Genomic DNA, 8337 nt, shown 5'->3' on the forward strand with positions numbered 1-8337 from the left:
TGACTGGTCAACCAGACAAATACGGAGCTATACGCTGAGCCAGTGACCATATAATCACCATATCTCGTATACAATGATCAAAGTGAGCTATCAAGAGAAGTTCGATGACTGCCAATGCATTTTACTTGGTAATAAATGACCAGGATTGAAGGGGAATCCAAATTTCCTTCATCTCCTGTCCTTGAGCTCTTGACAAACCAATGCACTATACGGTTGTTCGGCCACTCCACCTGTCACGCCCAATATGCGACCCTATCCAAAAGGAACTCGAAGGTCCCACCAAGTTTAGACCCGCATATTGAAACACTTTTGCAAGGTGGATATCATTACATCAACATTACATAATAGATGGGGATACATACATAAGGCATAGAATGCCACATGAATACAACATCACAATACATCAGAGCATCATCCGACTACGGATGAAACACAAACAGAAACTCAAACAACATCCACCCTGCTAACCCAGGCTGCCGACCTAGAACCTATCCCCTGATCGAAGAAGAAGCAGAAGAAGAACTCAACGCAAGCAAGCATCGCTCTCGCGTCATGATCATCGCACAACCTGTACCTGCAACTGTTGTTGTAGTAATCTGTGAGCCACGAGGACTCAGCAATCCCATTACCATGGGTATCAAGACTAGCAAAGCTTAAAGGGAAAGGAAGGGGTAAAGTGGTGAGGCTGCAGCAACGACTAAGCAAGTATGGTGGCTAACATACGCAAATAAGAGCGAGAAGAGAGCAAATGGAACGGTCGTGAAGCTAGCAATGATCAAGAAGTGATCCTGACTCCTACTTACGTCAAACATAACCTAGAAACCGTATTCACTTCTCGGACTCCACCGAGAAGAGACCATCATGGCTACACGCGCGGTTGATGCATTTTAATTCGGATCTGGTGTCAAGTTATCTACAACCGGACATTAACAAATTCCCATCTGCCTATAACCGCAGGCATGGCTTTCAAAAGATTATACCCTGCAAGGGTGTCCCAACTTAGCCCATGACAAGCTCTTGCGATCAATGAAGGAATAGACCTTCTCCCAGGAAGACCCGATCAGACTCGGACTCCCGGTTTATAAGACATTTCGACAATGGTAAAACAAGACCAGCAAAGCCGCCCGATGAGCCGACAAATCTCGATAGGAGCTGCACATATCTCGTTCTCAGGGCACACCAGATGAGCAAGACGACGGGTTGGCATAGACCCTGGTTGCCCAGGGGGCGCCGGACATCGCTCAGTTTGGACCAACACTTAGACAAGCACTGGCCCGGGGGGGCTAAAGTAAAGATGACCCTCGGGCTCCGGAAACCCAAGGGAAAAAGGGCTAGGTGAGGCAAATGGTAAAACCAATGTTGGGCCTTGCTGGAGGAGTTTTATTCAAAGCGAACTGTCAAGGGGGTCCCATAAATCACCCGACCGCGTAAGGAACGCAAAATCCAAGAACATAACACCGGTATGATGGAAACTAGGGCGGCAAGAGTGGAACAAAACACTAGGCATAAGGCCGAGCCTTCCACCCTTTACCAAATATATAGATGCATTAATAATATAAGAGATATTGTGATATCCCAACAAAATCCTGTCCACCATGGAGCAATCTTCAACTTCACCTGCAACTAGCAACACTATAAGAGGGCTGAGCAAAGCGGTAACATAGCCAATCAATGGTTTGCATAGGTAAGGTGTCAAAGGTTAGAGGTTCATGGCAACAAGGGATGGCTCGATAAACAGATGATAGGTAGCGAAGCAAAGCGATAGAACGAAGCAACTAGCATAGCAATGATAGTAGTGAGGTCCAGGGTAGCGGTCATCTTGCCTGAAATCCCGCTAGGAAGAAGAACGAGTCCATTAAGAGGATGAACGGGAGCAGTCGAATGAATCCTCACGAACGCAACGTTACCGGAACTAAGAAGCAACACCGAAAAGAAACAACCAACATGGTAAATGCACGAGCATAATCATGGCATGATGCACAAACAAGTATGATGCATGTCCGGTTTAATGAGGCATGGCATGGCAAAGTGCAACAAACAACACTACAAATTAAGTGGAGCTCAATATGCAACGAGTTGCATATTGACGAAACACCACGTGCAATTATTTAGTTTGATCTCGGTTATGTACCCAACAATATTAAATGTTATTAGCATGGCAAGGGGGTGAAGCATAAGAATGTCATCTATTTAGGCAAGTTTAAATGAGGCCGGAAATAACAAACAACAATTCCGGAAAATCCCCATATGCACATTTTAGATTCGGTACTGTTCTGCCCTTAACACAATTTTATTGTTGTTAAACAGGAATATAAAGTGGACCATTATAAACTAGGCATTTTTCCACCCCAAATACATATAAAGTTTATTAAATTCGTAGCTACGGTTATTTAGTTATGAAATAAAGCATTTTAGCATGGCATTATGCAAAATAAACACAAACATCAATTTAGACATTTTCAACATGGATGAAAGTTGCATATTATTAATCTACACAATTTTCTGAGCATTTTACATATATAAACCATTTTAATCCGATGCATGGTTTATTAGTTATTATATGCATGAACAATAGGGGGTTTTCTGCAATTCTGCCAACTCTGGATAAATGGAAAAATCACAGCGCTTGGAAAAAACTACATGGGCCGAAACTACTGGCCCAACTGGAACAGGCGCTGGGGGAGGCAGCTCACCATGGGCCACTGGGCCGGTCGGTGTGGAGGCAGGCCGAGGCAGGCCGGTGGAGCAGGAGGGCAGATGCGGGCCGACTGGATCGGGCTGCATGCGACGCTGGGCTGGGCCGGTGGAGAAGGCCGTGGCCCATGGGGCCGAGGTCAACGCACAGGGGAGCGAGCGGCTCCTCTGCTCGCTCCCGAGCTAGGTCAAGGCAGCGACAGCGGTAGAAGACGACAACGGCAAGGCGATGGCGAGGTCCGAAGGCGGCGGGGAGGCTGGGGAACGGTCGGATCGGGCCTCCGGGCACCAGATCCGGCCGGTGGCGAGGCGGGGCGACACCGGCAGCAAGCGGCGGCGGCGGCGGTTTCCTGTAGAGAGGAGAGAAAGGGAGATCGGGTGAGGGAGACAGATGGGAAGGAGAGGGCGATGGGAGGCGGCGACCTGGCGAGGTCACCGGCGGAGCTCTGGCAGGGGCGCGGCCTTGGCGGTGCCGGAGAGGCGGCGAGGGCGGCTGTCGGCGGCGGGGTTGGAGCGGGCGAGGAGGCGAGGCGCTGGGGCGCTCGGGTGCATGGGGTCGGGCCCGGTCGCGGCCCAGGGCGGGCTCCGGCGGCGCCCAGATGGGCCTGGCAGGGCCACGGGGAAGTGGGATACAGGGGAGGCGACGTGGCGGGGCTTGAGTGGCTCCAGGCAGCGGGGATGGCGGCGCTGGCCCGTGCGGTGGCGCCAAGTGGCGAGCAGGGGCTGGAGGGGCGCGGAAATGGAGGGGAGCGGCGGCGCTGATGATTGGGCTACGCGGAAAACAAGGTGGGAGGAAGCGGAAGGCCAAAAATGGCAAGGGAGGCGTCTATATATAGAAAGGAGTTAGGGTTTGAGGGTTTGGGGGCTTTTCTGGACCCTCCGATCGCGATGCCATGGCTTCGGTCGGAGGGGGGGGTTAGGTGGGCTGCAGGAGGGGTTAGTGGGCTATGTAGAGGGGTTGGGCTGAGAAGAGAGAGAGAAGAGGTGCAGCCCGGTGACAGTTTCGGAGACCGAAACGTCCGACGATTAAACCGACTGTATCGCGGTTATAAATATAACGGTTGGGCAGTCAAACGAACTCCGAATGCGACGAAACTTGACAGGCGGCCTGTCTACACTATAATATGACCGCACGACAAGTTGCAACCTATTCTAAGAACATTTTTATGCCACTTATAAAATAATATTTCGGAGGTGTCGCGGGCGCGTGCGAGTGTGGTCGGGCTCAGAACGGACAACTGAGAGAACCAGGGAAACCCGAACGGATGCAAGTTTTATGAAAACATATGGATGCGATGCACATGATGCTATGAGATGAGATGCATAACAAGAACAAAATGCAAAACAAACGACAAAAACCCAACCACGAAGGAAATATCATATAGCATCTCCGGAAAAGGCAAGAGTCGGAGTTACGAATATGGAAAGTTGTATCTGGGGCGTTACAACACTCCATCACTACGAGAGGATCTCGTCCCAAGATCTAGGATGGCACCGGAGAGAAACAGAAGAGGAAGAGAAGAGGTAAAACTAAGTTGCTTCTTTAGCAAACGAGTGAAACTACGAACCTTGAGAGGTTGAACAAATTGAAAGAAAGAATACAATGGTATGAACGAGATTGCAAACACTCCGTTGGACAAGAGGAACAAAGAACATTACGAGAACTTGAAGGTTGCAAAGACATGAATCAAGAGTTTAATGGACAAGATAGAATTCGAAACCACTCTGGTTAAAACTAGATAGAGAAGGGATAAGATTGATATAATTTGGGCAGCACTCCGACTATAAATGGAAAGAATAGGACATGAACTTGATAAGAAGGGATGATACTTGATGAAATCAACAACACACTACCTCCGAAACTATTGAAAGAATGGCACAATGGGTAAGAAGGATTTCAGGCAGCACTAAGGTTGAAAATAGAGGCAAAACTTGATAAGATGGAAGAACCTGAAGAGATGACACAACACTCTGGTGAAATGGATAAGCATGAAAAGAACATGATCCTCACAATTCGAGATGATGAGCGAAGAGAGCAACATCACATTGCCTCCGAAAGAAGGAATAGAAGATAGATCATTGGAATAACAGAATGGAGAAGAAAATGCCAACTTCCACCACAAATGAGCTTGGAAAGCATCCTTGCCAAGAAGAATTGAACGGAGTTGTTGGAAAATCAACAACGAAATGAATAAGCTTGTAGTGGGCTTATGGAAAACATCTCAGAACTATGAGGTGAAATTCTGCCACTAATGGAAACAATTGCTTGCTTGAGATCAACGAAGAGATGAAAACTTCTTTCACCGAGAGGATAGAGGGATAACTTGGATCATCGATAAGCACAACAAAAGCAACATTCCTTAGGGAAGGCTGTAGGTGAAATCTATACCAAGATAACTCCAAACAAGAGATTGATGGATTTAAAATACCCCATTCTTGACAACATGTGAATCACGAAACATGAATAGAAATTGTCAAGAATGATATAACACCATCTCAAAAGATAAGGTAGAAATAATTGCACTTTGGAATGCAAGATGAAGAATGCTTGAACGCCTCAAAACAAAACATGTGTTGAGCACCATGTTTACTTTTGAGTATAGCTTGGCGGATCTTAGGTTTGAGAGGAATCTTGAAGAACAATTGAAGAATGAAAAGAATCCTTGACGAACCACCATGTAGATCTTCCATGAAGAACTCCGGTAATAAAAGTATGATAGAAAGAAAGAGAAGTTGGAAACACAAGGTGAAGCCTTGCAATGATTTAGATGGAGCTTTGCGATGATATAACCGAGAGAACTTGGAATTCCAGAAAGAAAAGATGAATACTAGAACCGAGAATTACTTCATCATGAACAATCTCCGGAAGAAGGAATTAATAACTTGGATGAAACAAGAATAAGAATTATGTCATGCCTATCCTTCACCAGTTTAAATTGATGACAAGCAACGGATTTGGCATACTACTTATTCTCGTAGAAAGAATTAAGAGAGATATAGTGTAAACTTGAGAAGGTATTGATGGAACCCCCGGTGGAATTGAAACAACGAATGAAATGATACGGTAGCAAAAGAAGAGGAATCTTGAACGAACCACCGTAAGAATTCAAAATGACTAAAGAAGAGAATGAATCACCGGAAGAATTAGAAGAACAAATAAGCAAGAGGGGATTTAGATGCAAAAGAACAAATAGATCATGAGCTGATTAAAGAACACTTGAATGAAGCACCGGGGTAGCTAAAGTGTGAGGACGAAGAATTCTTCTGGAACGATGGCCTCCGGTGAAAAGAAATAGGAAAACAACTTCTGACATACTCCGGATAGGTAAGAAAAGGAAATCTGAGAAATGAAACAATTTGAGAGGATAACATGAAGCTAGAAGCACGAATCTTTGAGTGAACGGACAAGATTTAAGAGGAACTCTTCTTCGGTCTTCAAATGTTGAGAATGACGACGAGGAACACCAGCAAAATTACTGAGATACTCCGGTATGATGACAAGCGAAGAGGTTGAGCCAACAATGAAATGATTTGAAATCAATCTTGGAAAGGCATCTGACTGATGAAATTCATTCCTACGTCAAACTTGGAAATGAATTTGAGAATGGCTCCGAGAAAATTAGAAGAGTCAGGTAAGATCCTGGGAAAAGACCTGTGGGTTAGGGCCCACTAAAAGATACACCGATGAATAATTGATTGAAGGGGGGATTGCACCGGTTGAATTGAATGGCTTGAATGAGATAACAACCTCAAAATAACTTGAACAGATAGAGAATGGAAGCACGAATCTTCCGAGATATCTTCAGCACTCCAGAACAAATGAATAGCGAGAAGTGAAAGATTAAGAGGTGCACCGGTATGAAAAAGCATTTGACACGGGGAAAAGAATATGATCAACACTGAAAACTTGAATTGGATCCACCAGAGAAGAATAGAGAATGAAGAATGATGAACTTGAAGCTCGTGAGCATCTTCACGAGGGATCACCGGATCAAAACAATGATTGAAAAGAGTGAAGAGACTTCACATGAATAAATGGATACTTGATTATAATATATGAGTCCTTGAAGAAAAGGTGTGGGAGGGTGGGGAAAAATAAAGACAACTTAGGATGAACGAAACAAACACCGTTGAGAAAACTTAGAATTGATCTTGCGGATGGGGAGAATGATGGGATCATCTCGAAGAGAAGCGCCACGGTTGGAAAAGAATTAACATGACAACCTCAATGATCAAAAGGATTAGTATTCACATAGCAATATGAGAACACCGTTTAGGAAAGGTATGGATTCAACATTTGACTTCGAAGCAACTCGAATACTACAGATAAAACAAAACAAAGGATTGGCTTGCAGAAATAAGCCGGAACAAATACATATGATAGAGATTTACCCAATCCCATATCACGCATCTGTCGAAAAGATATTCTAGGAGCTACTTGAATTCCCACCTATGAAACTCCCGAAACTTTCTGGTTATGCAATCTAGTGTTGGGGATACAGGGGAAGCAATACATCTCACCCAAACTAACAATACCTACATCCAGCTGTATCCATCCGTCAACACATAACCAGGAAACCTTCGGAAATCGTGTACCTCAACCTTCGAAAAGCATCCGTTATACGAGTTATGGCAATACTCCCGAACTCCCCAGTACTGGGTGACGTCGAGGTTATCTCACCAACAACTGCATAAAAGAGATTTTCGATGTCGGCAAAACTCAGGTATTCCAGAACTGCAACGATAAAATTGTGACGCCAACACCTTAGAGCTCGACTCCCCAGGTCAAAGCCACATAAATAGACAGGAGGCACCAAGAACAATGTTCTCGTCACAAAACCATCGGAACGATTCCAAGATACCCGCGTGATCCTAAAAAAATTTAGTGAAATTTGAGGAGAGGAAAGACAAAACATCTACGCCAAGAGTCCTCACCAGAGCGACGAAGGGGGCTGAGGAGTAAAAAGAATCCTACTCTCCGATATATATATAATCCTAAGACTCAAAATAGCTTTTTTTTCTAGACTCAACAGCGGCCAACAAACAAGGGGGCTCCTATGGTCGGTCGAGGCTCTGATACCAACTTGTCACGCCCAATATGTGACCCTATCCAAAAGGAACTCGAAGGTCCCACCAAGGATAGACCCGCATATTGAAACGCTTTTGCAAGGTGGATATCATTACATCAACATTACATAATAGATGGGGATACATACATAAGGCATAAAATGCCACACGAATAAAACATCACAATACATCAGAGCATCATCCGACTATGGATGAAACACAAACAGAAACTCAAACAACATCCACCCTGCTAACCCAGGCTGCCGACCTGGAACCTATCCCCTGATCGAAGAAGAAGCAGAAGAAGAACTCAACACAAGCAAGCATCGCTCTCGCGTCATGATCATCGCACAACCTGTACCTGCAACTGTTGTTGTAGTAATCTGTGAGCCACGAGGACTCAGCAATCCCATTACCATGGGTATCAAGACTAGCAAAGCTTAAAGGGAAAGGAAGGGGTAAAGTGGTGATGCTGCAGCAGCGACTAAGCAAGTATGGTGGCTAACATACGCAAATAAGAGCGAGAAGAGAGCAAATGGAACGGTCATGAAGCTAGCAATGATCAAGAAGTGATCC

The sequence above is a fragment of the Triticum aestivum genome, chromosome 7B (assembly GCF_018294505.1).
Source record: "Triticum aestivum cultivar Chinese Spring chromosome 7B, IWGSC CS RefSeq v2.1, whole genome shotgun sequence".
NCBI lineage: Eukaryota > Viridiplantae > Streptophyta > Magnoliopsida > Poales > Poaceae > Triticum > Triticum aestivum.